General features: G+C 42.2%; 1 protein-coding gene across 11 annotated transcripts in view; it reads left to right on the forward strand.

Annotated features, from left to right (window-relative positions):
- The first annotated feature begins 9,835 nt into the window (after positions 1-9,835).
- LOC132907657 (uncharacterized) overlaps positions 9,836-15,966 on the forward strand; it is a 275,382-nt gene continuing 269,251 nt past the window's right edge. For 4 of the 11 annotated variants that reach the window (XM_060960947.1, XM_060960952.1, XM_060960949.1 and 1 more), the window contains exon 1: positions 9,837-10,691. The gene's annotated coding sequence lies outside the window, so the exon portion shown is untranslated. Of the gene's footprint in view, positions 10,692-15,966 lie in introns of all 11 variants that reach the window. The other 7 variants (XM_060960948.1, XM_060960954.1, XM_060960956.1 and 4 more) reach the window with 4 other exon arrangements.

A 15,966-nucleotide genomic window follows, 5' to 3' on the forward strand; every position in this document is an offset into this window, starting at 1 on the left:
TTCTTATAATATCTTCTCCGAAATCTAGATAATTCAATCGTCTCAACTGTTCTTCGCTCTTATTATTATCGTTTAGAGCGTTAGTGAAATAATAAGGAGAGCAATCGTGTCTCAATTTTCTCTGTATTTGTCCATAAACGTCCATTACCTTAATACTGAAATAAAAGATGCTATCGCAGTGACCGTGACAATACATTTACAATTACGCTATCAATAGTCATCTTTGCGATCCGTTCCTCATGTTTTATTTAACCAAATGTCGCTAAAGATACTCGTATTTTCACTGTAATCGGTAACCATTGACAAAGAGAAACGATTGGCTCGAAACGAGAGTAATCTAAAGCGACGCAGTTCGACGTGATAATTAACGCAAAAGGGAATGGTCTGGTGCTTGACGCCTACTTGGAGTCCCCAACTGTTACCAAGTGCTCGGCACTGTCTCGGCAACTGTTTATTTATCCCGCTCCTTTAACAATACCGCGTTTCCCCCAACGGAAATCGTTCGGAGGTTGAAATCGGCATGCCTCGTTGATTACACCGACTTCTCTCTCCGTCTCTCGTCACCCCTTTCGTACTCCGTTTTCATTTGCTCCTTTTGTTTCTTCTTGTCTCATCCCCGGCCATACGCGTCCTTCCTTGTTTCACACGATGTTCTTCTTTATCTATCAACATTTCCCTCTCGTTTTCACCCGGTATCTACTCCTACAGCCATAAAACGTCCTCGCCAGTGATGTTTCATTTCGATTTTCCAAAGTTTCCTACCAGGTGTCAAATGCTCGTCGATTGGATCGGCCTTTTCACCGTCGTTCATCTTTTTCCCTCGGAAACTTCGTTCGGTTCCTTTTGACGGAAAATACGATGGTATTTTTTAATCTCTGCGTCTAGAAGTCGACTTGGACCGACTGCAGGAGACGTTTCGCATACGAAAAGGAACGCCGGGAATATATATATACATATATATCTGTGTGTGTGTTTTTTAAGAAATAGATCGTGAAAGAGAATAGATCGCAAACGGTTGCAAGGATAGATGCACGTTTACGTTTTTTTAATTACGATGTTTGTGTGAGAAAATCTATACGCCACGGAAGAGTCAGGCACCTTACATAAAGCTGCCGCTTTCTTTGGATTAAATATTCAACAGTTCGTCGAGTCGACCGCTGAAGCTGTTGTTTTTTCGAAGCTTCCCGTACAATACTTGGTGCTGCGCAGGCTGGAGATAGCGCACGGACTGAGTTACTCTTCATCCCGTTGTTCGTTGTTTTCTTCCTTTACCTCCTCGTCGTCTCGTCCTTGATATTTCTGACTTCTGTTTACATAACACAAAGCCAGACTGCCAAATGAACCCGTGTGATTTCCTCGATGCAAAGGATTCCCTTGGCAAACTAAGAGCCGGACGAAAGAACAGCGCACCGGAAAAGAAGAAAACGCCTTTTAATAAATGCAGAAGAAACTACGATAAGCGGGAGGATGACTGTCAGACGTACGCTCGTTCCGCGCGATAATGCCGATACAACCGATTCGATATGCATATTTCAGTGGCAACGAACGACTGCATTTTCTTATTGCGAAAACGGTAGAAAGTTGGCGAGGAATTCACGCGGGAGAGACTTAGAATGCATATATCTCGGATCATGGTGTTTCATAGTTGATTTAAAATCCTATTATTTCGTAAAGTTTGGTGCTTTGTTTCGGTGCAACGTCTCAACAGGGACTGACGGCGAGCTGGAGTTTCGAAGCTAGCTAGCAACGCCGTTACACCATGAAAGAGTTCGCATTGTGAAAGTTGCTCGAATGCGAGAATTCGTATGCACAGAATTGACAAATTTCGAACGAGAACATCACGCAGCCTTCCCGTGCGCTATTTTCTATTCTTATTTCAGCCAAACACGTCACGTAAATTTGTCTCGGTTCTCTGGAGACAGTCTCGCTGTTCCAGATATTATCGCCCGGATATCTTCAGATCGTCTTGAAAATTCACGTTGCATATCTTCGTCATCACTTATGGAACGGTGCGCATTAAAAGAATGACACGGAAGAAGATTCTTTCTTTATATCTACAATACTTTTAACCTACTGTAATAGGAACCACGTTTAATACGAAAAATCCGTAAACCGCAAAGCTTATCGTCCAAAAAGACAAAGACGGGCGATCACGGGCTAACAAACAGTTTCCTTAAAACCTGAAAGAAGGAAACATTCCGTATAGGAAATCCGAAAAATCGTCGGACAAATGTTAACGAAGGACCAAGATCGAGATACCATATCCGAACAAAGCGGAGCAAAGGCTGTACGATATTAGGGCGGTGAAACGAAAGGGGAGGTAAGAAAACGCTGCAACCAAGTTTTCCAATCTTACAACTCCAAACGAAGCTGAACTCACGGAGTCGAGGCACGCAACACACTACTCCACATAGCGGACAGAGCCTATTCTATTTCCTATCTTATATCCCTGGTATATATATATTTAGTATATATATATTTTTCGCGATGGCCAACGGCGTATCCAGCCGATGTCCCATTCAGCGTTGCTAAAACGCCAGAGGGAAAGTTTCTTGTCGCCTATCCAACATTCTCGTCCAAAAATATTTTCGCTGGACCATCATTTTTTAAGCATTCCGTAGCAATACTTTATCACAACGCTCGGTTTTCTACGATTATTGTTATTATCGCTTTGTCGTTCAACCGGGAGATCCTGTTTTTGCAAACATCATAGACAACCATGTATGTATGTGTACGGTACAAATACGACAGTGCTGTCGTGTTGGACAAGTAGATTAGACTTCTTTACTGCGGTAGCTTATAGTAGAACATATCCAACGTCGATGTTTGTCAACCATTCAACGATCCTAACTCTTGACGACAGTTTGGGTTATATCACCTAATTGCAGAGTACTTTTTTTGTTAATCTGTGCTGTATAATTTATCCGTTGGAGACAATTGGATGACGGGATGAAAGGTAAAGTTGAAATTACCTCAAATCTAGTACAAATTGTTCTGATCACTTATGGACTCATTGTCGGTTATTCCAATTGAGAACGAAAATATTTTCTGAATGTCTAGGTTAACGTTTATTCTTCTTGCTGCAAGATGCATTATCGATGAATCGAAAGTTATAAGAAGATTCAAAAACACTATTAAGAAAACAACGTTCAACGTCCTATCTCCTTAGTAATCCCCAGATTTTGTTGCCATTACATCTTTTACAAAACAATTCTTCGAGATCGTTCGAACACCATAGACACTTTAACTCTGCAAGTTTTCTAGGATAGCAGAAGCTCGAGCCCACTCTCTGAAAGTTTTGAACGGGAAACTTGACCGTTTCCTAGCGAGATCTTCTGTTTCTTCGGAAACGTTCTTTCCACCCCGCCCTCTTCCCTCTTCGTTTTCTTTTTCTCGATACGGAAACATCGTAGAGAAGAGCATTTCACCGCGAGCGTTGTTCGTCTACCGGATAAGAATCGAAGGAACGATAATCCACGCGTGAAATTCACGTCGAACGAAGTTACGAGGAAAAAGCATTTTTGCCCGGGTTGCTATTTTTTTTCCAGCGCTTTGAATCGCGTCAGTGTCACACTGAAAGGCTGACGGGCGATGGCGGTGCGCCTCTTCAGGGAATCCTCGAACGAATCGCGCGGCTCGTTCCGCGTTTTCCGACGAGCCGCGTGCACAGCTCGTTCAATAGAATTTCTGCTCTGGGCTTCCTCGTTCGAGTCTTTCGTGTCCCGTCTCTCCGCTGCTTCAGTCTGCTTCAGCAATTACACCGCGTCCTCGTTTATCCGCCGCGACCCGTGCTACGTGTTTGCCACCCCTCGTCGAGCATGCTACCCGGCTATATTATTATCGTTGAGGGGCACGCGAAGACGTCGAAACCGAGGCAGATATCGTTGAAGCTGGCGTGTGTTTTCGGAATTCAGTGTCTAATAAAGCCGAGCTCAAAGCAACTCATGCATACGTTGGCGATCTTTTCAGGCTGTGGAAATTTTTATACACCTCATTCTAGCTCCATTGTGTCCTTTGTGTTTTTTGATAATCACGTGAAAAGAAATTCAATCATTCAGAGTATTTATTATTATTCCACAGTATCGTTATTCTTATTTTGTTTTATAATTTTCTCTTTTTTCATCTAAATTCGACATGCAGCGCTTAACAGAGAGACATAATTCATTTAAAATTTAAAATGCAAAATTCTCCAGTATTTTTCTTCTCCAGAGAACACCGATGCATTTTTCTTTCTTTAACACACGTTTAAACGCTAAGTGTTTGTTATATTTCTTCGCTGTAGGAGAGTTTATACTTGCCGCCGAATAAAGCCGCTATCCCTTCGGCACGTGCATTCTCCTCTACTCCTTTGAAACGATACCTCTCTCTTCCGTTTCTGTCGGGTCGCCTCCTTGTCGATTCGATCCTCCTCGCGATTGCTGCCTCTAGTACAGTCTCTCTCTCTTCCTCTTTGTTTCTTCCTCGAAAGTACCCAACTCCAGTAGGACCACCGTAGCAGGTAGTAGCAGCAGTTACGTTGCTTGGCACCAAACTGCATCAGCAAGCGAACGGGCCGGAGAATTGGCGGAGGGAAGTCAGATAAGAGAATCGCCACTTACCGGAAGAAAAATGTACCCACCTGATTAAGGAGATCGCACAAACACGAGGCGAGAGAGATCCTCTCGCTTTAACCAATCAAAGATATTCTCGAGTTAGCCGTCGTAACTCGCTGTCACAAAGATTGGAAAAATCTGAGCAATTTAACTCCGCCTAGGTTTGATCTATATCAAGAATTTTGATAAAAATAAATGTTTTTATTATTAAATATAGGTGGATGTTTGTACGTTTATGGAGAATTTGAAAATGCAAAAATATGTATACGATATGCAAAAGAAGAAAGAGAACACAACACACACGTATGTAAAATATTCAGAGTCAAGTACTGAAACGAATTCATACTCAACTTCTATCTCTTTAATAATGTTAAAGTTGTGAGCTTCCATTGGCATCTGCAGTCTAATTATTATAACTCGAGGAATTTTTTATTACATTGTTAATGCCATTTGTTAATACGTCTTCAGTTGGTAGAACTAAAATCCTCATTTGACAAGAAAGATATTCTCTGCTTTGTTCTTCAAGCAACCCATACGTAGGAAAAGAACAAAGTATAAGAAGTTTTTATTTAATGCAATTTTTCCATTCAAATTTGAACTTCAGCGAGAACGCTCATGATTCTGTAGGCAGTCCGCTGTTAACGCGTGGCACTAATTTTACACTGACCATGAATTAGGCAGAATCAATCAAGATTTTAACCAAAATTTAGAGAATCGCGATAAGATTACGGAAATGCAGCATCGACTGTTTCCCTGGCTGGCGCCCCGTGTCCTGCTTTTTAATGTTTCCTTCTGTTGTTCCGAAATAAAATCCGGGTCGAGGTAACAGCGAGTGTAACCGAGTAATGGGACAGATAGCGTCGAGAGATCCGCGAAGTTGGCCCATCTCGACTGGTCACGAGTTTCTTTTATCGGCACGACGGACAGCAGAATATTCACTGCCTTTGGATAGGTACAACACGCTGCCTGCTCTCTTTAATTCTCCGTTTCTCTCTTCCTTTATTCGCGCCTTTCTCCACCCTATTCGTTGTTGAACGGAATTAACTGACACGGAACGAGTAACTTCAGGGATGAATCAAGCGCGTGAGGAGCATAAATTAACTGACGGGGATCGCGGCGAACGAGTTTAACTAGTTCCAAACACTTTTTGCCACACGGTGTTACGTCGAATACTCGTGGTCGTCCGTGACCGCAACTCGTGTCTCCTTGACACGGTTTTAGGAAAGCGGAAGAATAAATTGATGGCGTCTGTGCATTTTCAATGAGACAAAATGTCTTGTTTTCGCCGAGAGATCAGCTGTGGATGCTGTTATCGAAAGGAATCGTCCGAATCTCTGCATGCTTGAATCGTTTCATTATTTGTTAAGTATTAATTTCGAAAGTGAGTGGACGTTCCCTTTTCCTATCGTTGATATTCTTCGTTCATTTAAAATTTAAATATTATTTTCCTAAACTCTTGCGTTGAAATTCGCGTTATTCGACAACGAGTAGTTTAAATGTTCATCGATTGGATCGTTCTCGGTAGAAGCAGAATATTACCAAGTTATTCGACCATCAAAGTAAAAACACCACCTCTTTCCGGTACGAAAACTTTCGCCACAAAGATCAGATGGCTCGCGGCAAAAGGAACATCGTTACGAACGATTTGTCGTAATGAAATGATCGAGGGACACGGAACAATCAGAGGAAGGAGAAGCGCAACTATCGTTGATCAAAGCTCGAATGCAAGTCCTCAAAGAGCAGTCCGTGGCTTGGTGTGTCTCCTATAGAGCTTTCGCCCAGAACCTCCTTCTTTCTCGTGCCACGAACGGAAAATAAGCACCGGGAATCGGTGATTGAGCTACGAATCCGATCCGGATCAAAAGAAAATGAAGTTCCTGTGATTCCGTTAGAAACAGAGCGAGTGTAATTACATCAAGTAAAAAGGGGGATTGTTTCGAAAGATCGTGCGTTAACATTTCCTTCGAAGAATACCGTGAAAATATCGGGACGATCGCGGTTTCGATACACGTCACCAGTTTCCGAAGGAAACCAATAATTTTCCATTATTATCGGAACAAGAAGAAAATCGCGACGGATACGACCGTTTCGAATCGAAGTTTTAAAACAAATAACGCGAAGTTCGCGAACGATTTAGAGGCTGTTTGGGAATTTATGAAGCTCGTAAGGCAGACTGATGAAATTCATGAAGGAGAACACGGCTACTTCGGGGCTCGGCGCTAGTGAAATTCCTTGCGAAGCATACTCAATCTCCAATTCATTTCGCTGTAAGTTCATCCAGCTGGCAGAGTTTCAGATCCGCAGATCAAATACGGTCAGGTTTCCCTTGCTCTATATTTTCGATGGCCGCGTGCCTTGCCGCGTTATTATGAATCTATCGTTGCCGATATTCTTTCGTCATTATTTTCAACGTCGATGTTCTTCTCTCTCTTAGTACATTTTTTTTCTTTTTCCTTCGATTCTTTTATATTTCGCCTTGCTTCAAAATATTTCCTCACTCACATTTATTATTTTGTCGATCAATGATCATCGCGGATCTTTGGCAGGCAAACGGAAAGCGATACCAACGCGCTACTTGCTTTTGAAGACCGTCGACGATATGCGACGTGCTGAATAAATTTCAAAATTCATGAAAAAAATGAAGGTTCGCTAGCAAGAGAAATTGCTGGCCCGTGTTACCCAATTTCATGGTTCGCAACTATTCTAAACGCGGAGTTAACGCATAGCTGTTACACATAGTTTTATTACACGCGCATCAGTCCATTTATTGTGCAACAATGCTGGATACAGCGAGGGAAACTTTTATCGAAGTATGCTTCGAAAGCATTCTAATTCCGGTCAGGTATGTACGATCGTTCAGAAGTGTACTGAATTGACTATCAGAATCAACTATTACTCTAAAATTAGGTGCAATTTTGATTTCCCATTTTCCACAGGGACGTCTATTCTCTAGAAGCGCACAAATCAGGTATGGTATATACATATGTTTAGAGTGTATTCTTCATTATGTACCTACGTTCCCACGAAAAACTATCCGAACTTTCATCGATGAATCTTAACGGTAGACAAAATCTGACGCTGGTTTAGAATCTCGTTGATTTATACCACGTTTCGAGTTCAAAATGGAAATTTCTTTTGCTCTAAGCAAGATATTTATTCTCGCGACATAGCAAAAAGAAACGGCCGTGTAATAACCAACTCGTGGCATTCGATACACGTGTTAGAGAATCCATGGTTCCTACCTCAGCGACTGCAATCTCTATTAAAACAGGACATTTCGTTACTCTGCTACTCGAAGCTTCTAAAAAGCCCTCTACAAACTCTATTATATCCAGCGTCATATAGTAATCCAAGAACAAAACAGGAGCACGAAGTTTCCGCTTGTTCCAAGGATTCCGCTCCTATCAGCCTTACCCAACGCTACTATCCTGATCATACAATTTCCCAGATCGAGTTAGATATTTATTTTGCAGCAGCCATTAGTTCGAGATTGTTAAGGATCGTTTCTTCGTTTCAGCTACCGAAGAAACGAACCATTGCATTATTTAGCCTCTCGTTCTCTTCAATTCCTTTCGCTCTCTACGACCATTCTCTGCCTTAACCATGCTTTATTCATTATAAAATTACATTTTTACAAGAATTTGTCCGCTGCAAGTGGAAGATTAACAACCTCGCCGGATCGATTCGAAATAATCGAAGAAATTCGGCGATGAAAGAGTTACAGAGAGAACCGGAGCGCAGCAATAACGTGGAACTTGGAACTCGCAATAAGTTCGTCGATTGTGTCTATGCGGGTCGGGCCGCCAGAGGAAATTAAAACTTGTGCAATTCGGCAGGATCCCTGGACGGTTCTGGCCAGGTTTATCAGCCGCGGGCTCGGTGTTTCCCAATGAAACAAAGGGTCAGAGCGAGAGATAGCGAAGCTGGAGACAGAATACACGATATAGGCCATAGGACGACAAAAGCAACGAACAGGGAATAAACACGCGAACCTGCACGCTGAGTGAAAAAGAGCAAGCAGCAGGACCGGAAGCGAGAGACGGAGCGGCGAAGAGACGTGTAAACGTGCATATGCCGGGCGAAAGAGGGAAACAGTTTATTCTAGCTGGCAAATAATAGGCGAGGTGGGAAGAAGAGGCCTAGCCAAGCCGAGCGAGTATTCTCCAGGGTAATTTTAATTCTCGACCAAGCTGCCTGCAGCTGTATTCATATCACCGGCATGACTCTCGGTGAAGCTGTAGTTTTGATCATGCAACGTCGTCAATGAGCGAAAAATACGGCGACCACAACCGCAGCCACGTTCCCGAGAGGTTGGTTCATTAGTGTGCCTGTTTACAAGACTTCGGATGATGTGCCACGACTATACTCGATTTCTCAATCTAACGACCTGATTTTTCAAGCTTCTACTTCTTCCGCAGCTTTTTATTCGACGGATTTGTATGCTTGCATTGCGGAATAAAGGGCCTTCGTTGTTAGCCGCGATTCGGAGAAACTGTACAAGTCACGGGGACGGCTGATGTTGCTAATTGGTCGTGTAACTTTTTCATTGTATCAAGTTCAGTTCCCAGCATAGTACACTCTCGTTGGATTCATCGCTTAACCATGGAGATTTAACCGAGTAATAAATGCCAATTGAGAAATTTCCTTTATTTAGATAGAATCGCCAAAAAATCATAAATCGTAGGAACAATCCCTCGAAATCAGGACGCGGATCGGTCTACGTCTCAATTTCTTCGAGGGAGAAAGAATTTCACCAGAGACCGCAAGCATTCGGTGCATGAAGAAACCCCAGGCAACTGAACGAGGGATAGGAAGGGTGGAACAGTTATGGAGAGAAAGAGAAGGTCAGAGACGAATAAAAGATGAAGGAGAGACGACGAACCGTTGCAGTTGGCAGAGAGGCGAAGGATCGCGCGAACGTTTTACGCTCGTGCCGCGTAAAAAAAGAAAAACGTGGTCGGTCTCGGACGGCGATTCGTAATCCGTGAAAACCGTAAGACGATGTGGTAAAACGAAAAATTTTTGTTGTTCTGTCGGCTGGACGTAACCGTACTTACGCGGATATGAATTAGGATAGGACAGAGCCCACACAAAAGCAGAGGCGCTTGCGCTAAAAGCGACTAACAGAGGGGTTGGCGGCCCCGGTGGTGGCGGCGGTTGTCGAAAGAGGGGTAGAAGCTCCGCTGAGCAAGGCCAAACTGCGAGAGTGGGGATATTGGAAGCTTCTGCGGGAAACGGAGAATTTGCGAGAGTCAGTGCAATTCGCGACGCGACGCCCTTCGTTCCCACGATCCGCACTTAAAGGTGGATCGCAAGGGACCACGAGTGACACTGCTCGAACTGAACTCGATTGGATTGCTGGCATTCACATGTCGGAAACGTGCAACGTTTCTAGAGCTCGTTCCAGTGTACGACAATAGGCAAGGAAGTAAAAATAAAGGACAGAGGGAACGGAGAACTTCTTTGAGACTTTGTTCACGTGCAAAGACCGCGTTGTTCGTTGTCAGTGAAATATTGCAAAGAAAACGGCTAAACGTGGCGTGAGTCGTTTCACGATAGATCCTTGTATGTGTTTTTAGCTGATTTTTCATTGACAAATGATTGGAGTATTCGTGAAATAAATCGTAAGAATATAATCCTGATAAACGATACGAAATTTCTGATCGGGTATTAAAGGGTATGATCTCGCGGACATAAGTCGATGTTTCACCGGCGTTTCGTTCGTGAGGGAAAATGTGTCGAGTCGTGTTCGATAGAAAGCGTGCATGGTCGAAGGAATAATAAAAAAGAAAAAAAGATAACGTTTCACAGCGGTTAGGTTAGCCACGCTAATTTCTTGTTCGCACCGATCCGTCTGTTCAACGAATTGCTCGATACACAAACGGCGGCCGTTAGATTTTTGTAATCACGTGAATCTTCGTCTGGTGTGCCACTGTATTTTCTGTTCTGCCAGAGAGTGTTGGGAAAATTGAAAATTATGCAAACATAATTTTCATCGTGGCGCTCAGTTTCATCCACGCTCACGCCAGAGGCATACATCGTGCGTGTATTATTCTGCAAAGTTCATTGTCATCGGAGAAAAGCACCGGCGTAGTTTAAGTAAATTTTTTAGCTATATATTCTTCTCCCTTATTGCCGATTTTTCTTGCTGTTTTCGTTTCTTGTTTTTCTCTTAAACGTTAATATTTCGTGCTTTGATAGAACTTTGCCATGTTTTAATAATTTAGCTTCCACAACTTCATACCTTATTGTGAATATTTCATCTTCGCTTCTGTATATTTCCTCTGTCTCTCTATAGTTTACTTCGCTTTCTCCGTTTTATCGAATCACGTAGTTACATTTCCTTCTCGAACACGACGCTTTCTTCTCGCAACTTTTCTTTATCCTTCCCATCCTCCGTTGATGCAAGTTCGCCTTCAAAATTTCATTGGAAGCTCAATTTCTCGCCAGCAATAATAATAACTGGAAGCTTTCGGGGTGATTACGAGCGTACGAAGTTGGAGACCGAGTCGAAAGTTGCTTCTTGCCCCTCCCCTCCAACCCTCCAAAGCGTTTCTCGAGCGTGTTGTCGGTAGTCGACCGCGAGCAGGGTCGAAGCAATTACGTGCTGGCTCTCGAGTGTTTCGCTCATAATATTTATTTGGAAGCCAAGCGAACGGTTCGTGGATTTGCCGGTCCGCGGGACGCATAATCGCGCGGCCTGAAAATCTGTGCCGTTAAATGATTTTTAATCGCGGCCCATTAAATGGAGTGCATCAAAATTACATGAATATTTACGCCGCGGCGCTCGACGAAATTGCGTTTTAAGCGATCCACCGGCGCCGTCCCGCGAAAATTGCATATTAAACGTCCGGCCCGTTATAATGTAAACTGATTTGCGTAAGTAAGTCGTGTAACGATCGATTAATTAACAGTAACGGCGAAAGTGCGCGCAACGTGTTCGCGATTGGGATTTTTGTTCAACGAATCGGACGTTCGTTTCGATAAGCTCGTTACGTTTACGATCGCAAAAATCGTACTAATCGGAGAGGAAAAGTTCGAAGAAAGCTTTCAAACGTTCGACCAACGACATTTTTTCATCGGTGATCCACACATGCGCGTATGTGGCGTTATTAACGTGTGTCTCGTTGAAGCTGTGTCGCATGAATATGAATCGTCGCAACGTTAATGCAACGCCACTGGGAACGTACGTTTCCCGAATGTCGCCGCGGTGATTACATAATTTATGACGAGACCACGGCTGCATCACGTGGCCACCAGACGACTTGGACCAACAAAAAATAGGTCGGTGAGTAGATTCGTTGATTTTTGTCGTTATTAACATTTTACATGATCGAAAGAGAATTGTCTGTTTGATTGATCGAATGATTGGCAAATATTGGTACATTCGATCGTTCAAACTGACTAGGACTTTTTATGCAGTGACAAAGAGGACCCAAATTCGCGTAACTCGGATTATGCGGTATTTATTCTCTGTCCTCGTTAGCGATTGCAAACAAACGTATCGCCAAAACATCATTTGCCATTGTTTGTGATGTTATAAAAATGGGAAGAATTGCTTTGTTCGTGTCGTGTTGAAGCGCGGTAGATACAACGTGTTTTAATGTAAAAAGTTAACAATAATCGATGTGTATCTTACATATAATATTCAATAACAGTAGTGGGTATAAAAACACAAAGAGCAACAATTATTTAAAGACATTTGCTTTTTACGATCAATCAATCGTCTTAATACATTCATTGCAGACGCTTCGTACAATTACGTAGTTATAAGATATGTGTATGATATACGTTTGAATACACACACACATTCAATTCATATATTCTTTCACACATACGTTAAATTTCACGATACGCTAATGCTATAAAGTAAACTATCTGGTACCGTAGTATAAACGTATGTATGAAAATATAAACATATACAAAAACACCTGCCACTGATAAGATCGTTGTTCGTTTACCAACAAACAGCTGCGTAGAACTACGAAGCATCGTATAACTTTATTCAATAAACACGATCTTTCCCGTTTTGCTCCTCGTAACTCTGTAAAAAATTATTTTCGGATATAGGATACGTGAAACTTTTTCACCTATATTTTACTTTCGTACTACGTTATACTAATGTAGCCTCGATTTATCGAGGCACCCCATAGAAACACCTAGTATTCCGTGAAAATTATTTCTTAATACGTAGTATTGTAGGCAATAAAAATCCAATTCGCAGCAAATTTGTAAAATCTGTTTTAATCTATCGAGGTTAAATGGCGTTCATATTTCAATTAAAAAAACGTCGCGTTGCAGGTACCGCGAATTATCTGCAAAATTGCAGCGATCCTCATCGGACGATTATCTTTGCAGCTTCTTAACGAAACATTCCACGAGCAAACGTTCGTTTAAAAGTTCACCGTACGGATAATCGAAATTCGAAAGTTTTACGCAGCATAAGTCGATTGGTTTTTTCCGACGTAAAAATTATTGGAAACATAGAACGAGACAGCGGTAACAAAGAACGAAATTAATGGGGAAAAGAAACAGATAACCTGGATCTTTATTCGGTCTCATTCCGATAATAATCTTTTGCGTTGATCCGATTAGTCTGATCAATGCCACTCGACTCGCGGCTGCTACGAAGTCAAGGTTCGATCGTTAATTACATTGGCTGACCAAGTTGGATGTGAATAATTTCGTGGCTTCTCGTCGAACTCATATCCGGTTGATTGACAATCACTTTGGAAAAGTATTCTTTCGCTCGTTTTCCAAGCGGAGAACTGACAGTTTCACGCCAAAACGGTATAACGAATCACGATGGAAACACACACGAATTGATATTCCTCGCTGTTATCGTTCCGCCGGCTCGTTCGATACGTGATTTCACGTCGTTATTTCTTCCGAGCAAAAGCCGTAAAATTGTTCAAGGCCATAGAGCTCGTTCACCGCGGAAATGCTGTTTTCAAAACGCGCTGAACAAAGTTCGTTAACTGAACGTATGGTGATTTATGCTCATTAGGTTTTTCCTTGTTGAATCGCAGGTAGAAGATCGGGAAAGTTAAAAGAAGTTTTTGCGAGGCTTGACAGCGTTACGATGGAACGGGTGGAAACTGAGTTGGTTCGAGGCATCGTTGAAAAAGCGATCGTGAATCGCTTCGTTCCTTGGCAACGTTGAAACCGGGATAGAAATATCGCTGGAAAAGTTTGCACAGGATTATAGAGTAGCATTGTTATTGATGAAAAACAGTTGAAATTGATCGTAAAAATTTCGCGCTCGTTTGTACGCTGGATTACAAGCGTTTAAAGGGATTTCAAGAGTAATAAAAACCGTCCACCCTGTAAATCGTGACGGTGTGACTCTCTGTTGGAGCAATTTTCACGAATTCGTATTATTGTTATTATACCGATTTGATCCACCGCGACCGAAACAAAACGATATTTTAACAATAATGTTTTTTTTTCTAATGCCGAGGGCATGAAAAGGGTTTCTGTCGGGAATAAAAAATCCGGAGGTAAAATTTTTCATTCGAATTGATAAGGTTCCTTCGTTAAATGAAATATTTTACGAAATTTTCTTCTATGAAAAATAAAATGGAATATAATAAGCAACATTTGCTCAATTAGAAGACGGAAGAAACGACTGAACTAGTAAAAGGGAAAAAGGTCTGATGTCAAACACGTTTGAACTTCAGCTAACTACCTTTGAACTGTATATAGCTGTTTTGAAAGCTGCTTCAAACAATTTCTCGAGACTCTAGTAAACTTAAAGACACACATAAGAGCAACTTCGTGTTTGTCACTTTGCCATAAGAAAATCTTACGCGACAGAATATCGGAGCATAGGCTAGTCAATAAATATCTTCTATCGCATAATTAAATTGTTATAAAAAGATTTTTAGTTCATACGAAACTTCTTAAAGTTAAATTCTCCTCTGTACACACACGCTCTTCTGTACACGAGTCACTTAGCTTCACGGCACCTCTAACGCTATTCTAAAATTCTTTTAAAACGCAGTAACATAATTCTTCGTTAAAGTTTTTTCCGATAATCAGAACACGCTGTATGCAAAGTGGGACATTGTCTGGCAAATATGTTAATGCAAGATCGGCGATGCGCGAAACATTTGAAAATAAAAGAAAAATTAGGCGAAATTCCGTCGCGTACGTCGATCATAAGCTTTTAAGCCCAGCCTAAACGACGAGCGTAAACGCAGTTTATACAGTTGCACGGTTGATGCTCCGATCCGTGCAATTCCGCACGTTAATCGGGCCCCGGTACAGCCAGCTCGCTTTTATCCCGCACGATAACGGGAAATTAGCTGCGAAACACGGCGATATAGCCGGTGTAATTGGGTGCATCGATTAAAAACCGTCGGAAAAACGTCGCGCTTCTGCCCATTTTTCCCTCTCCTCGTCTCTCACACACGTCCGTTCTAGGCGTGATGAACGCGACTAGATGAGACATCGATTCGATGCTTTAGTGCGAACTCCGGGGACGCATTAGCCGGCCTCGACGTTCGGGACCAATCGCGAATCAATAGCCGGTCGAAACGATAGTTTAGAGACACACGGTTGCGGATTCGACTGAAATATCACGGCTGTTACAGGCAAAGAATTGCTGAAGGATCGTTTGATTTACTTTGGATGGGCAATTGCGACGCGACATTCTATTACTAAAGTTCGATAGCTATTCATTCAAGTGTTTTTTTTTTTTTTTATTGTTAGCTTCGAAACTGAAATAGATAGTAGTTGTTTAACAATAGATATTTATCGTAGTACCATTCTCAATGACTCTGTGAATTCGATAATTTTACTGTATATATTCAAGACTATGAAATACATACATTATAATACTAATTTTCACGATTCCTTGTAACAGGCACTAATATCTCCAAAAGTTTAAGCTACAAATACTGCGAGATGTTTATAAATACAAATACCGTACGCTTCTTAATTAGACTCATTCAAAGTTTCCCAATAACGCTACTGCAACGCGACAGAGTCTGAGTGACATGTACGTGGCTCGACGAGCACACATGTGCATCGGAGACACGTAAGAGCAAGGGTGTGGCACACCTGCACGCAATATGAAACATAGTAATTCTCCGTGTTCATCTGCGTACACTATAAATGTGGTCAATTCGCCACGGTAAACGGCGACCGAGTTTCACCACGTCCCGGCAACTTCCTATCCATAACACTTCCGAGAACGTCCACACGTGTCGCGAACTTTCGACCGTCGTCATCGTCGTCCCATTCGAAACCATTGCGATTTCCTGTTAATCGTTATTACCTGCAGGTTCACCTTTGACTGTAATTCCAACCCTTTGGATGAAAACGTATCCCACGTCCATGTATCCAGGTTTTCAACTGAAACAGTTAAAAC

Source organism: Bombus pascuorum, chromosome 6, assembly GCF_905332965.1.
Source record: "Bombus pascuorum chromosome 6, iyBomPasc1.1, whole genome shotgun sequence".
Taxonomy (NCBI): Eukaryota; Metazoa; Arthropoda; class Insecta; order Hymenoptera; family Apidae; genus Bombus; species Bombus pascuorum.